Source organism: Mustela erminea, chromosome 17, assembly GCF_009829155.1.
Source record: "Mustela erminea isolate mMusErm1 chromosome 17, mMusErm1.Pri, whole genome shotgun sequence".
In the NCBI taxonomy this organism is placed as follows: domain Eukaryota; kingdom Metazoa; phylum Chordata; class Mammalia; order Carnivora; family Mustelidae; genus Mustela; species Mustela erminea.
In genome coordinates, this window is record NC_045630.1 from 22,813,821 (window position 1) to 22,815,293 (window position 1,473).

Below are 1,473 nucleotides of genomic sequence, written 5' to 3' on the forward strand. Positions count from 1 at the left end.
GCCAGTTTGTCTTCCACCCCCTGCTGACTGTGTGATAAAACTAAAGTCCCATGGATTTGATTAGGGTAGTATTGGATGTTAAAGTACCTGAAATGATGAAGAATGTCTGTACATTCTTCTAGATTTGTTTCAGTCCTAAAATATTAAATTAGTTATAATGTATGTGAAAATATCCTTACTATTAGAATTGCTTATCCTTTCTCAAATTTTCTAGTGGCTTAGTACTTAGTACTTCCACCGCTGTATGCCATAGCTATAATAAGCAAGCAGTAACAGGAGTCACCATCCCACCTTTGTCAGGTCACAAGGCAGAATCAGAAACAAGTCTACCAAAAAATGTCATCCCTAATAATTTCTGGTACTTTAATTTTAAAGTTTTAGTTGATATTCATCCAATCAAATATATAGCTGAGGTATATGTTTGTGAGAAATTGAACTGTTCAGGGTGGTGGCTTACACTCACTCCCCTAATCATGTATTCTGTTTCCTTCCAGACATCCCCCATTTGAGACCAGCGCCAGTGTATGTACATTACTACAACTCAAGACAATGAAAACATTTATAGTATAAAAATTCCATACATGGCAATTCACATTGTTTTTATTAAATGGATTATAAATTTCTTTTTGGAAAAAAAGTATCTAGCTATAATCCAAAACACTCAAAATCGAGTTGCTGTACTGCCCCAAATCATACAGGTATGTCATTTTTCTTTTTCTTGTATTTTACATAGGTAAAAATACACTAACACATACCAAAGTAATTGACTCATAGGGGTTTTGGTTCCTAAAGGATGCTGGTTCTAGGGATTATGTTTATGGGTGGGCTCTCTCTCTGTTGCTGAGGTGTCAGAGGGACTTCTGAAATAGCACTTGCCATGCTCTGCTGACATTGCCATGACAAGGTGATCTTGGGGGCCAGGGAGATGTTCTGAGAACATGGTGTTGTGTGCAGTCTCCTGGACCCTCTCATTTTCCTTCCTTTGCTCAAGAGCCAGTGACATCAGAGCATAAGACCAGGGGCCTGTGTTGCCTTCACCCATCCCCAGCACCAGGCAGGCCCTCAAGAATCATGTAGGTGGGCTGTGGGAAGGACCTATTCGACTGCCAAGTGCCTTTTGGCATCTCAGGGGGAGCAGTGGAAGAGCATCTCAGGATTTTGAGGTGCCATGATGGAATGCCTGGAAGAAAAGGCAGACTCTCTTTCAAAGGCTTTCAGTGAAGACCTCTTTCTGTGTGGGGCCCATGGTATACCTTCCCTCTCTTGTGGTCCTTGGTCATAGAGAAATGGGCTTTCCCAGCAGGTTGAGTTGCTTAGAGACTTTGTGCTGTGTAGGGAAGGACAACTTGGGGAGGTTTGAGAGGGGCTGCTTCATGGCAGGGACCTGCTTTTATGCACAAAGCATGGTCCCCTTAGAGCAGGTTCGCTGATGCCCCAGAGTTCCCAAAAGTGTGACTAGGCCTGAGCTGCAAG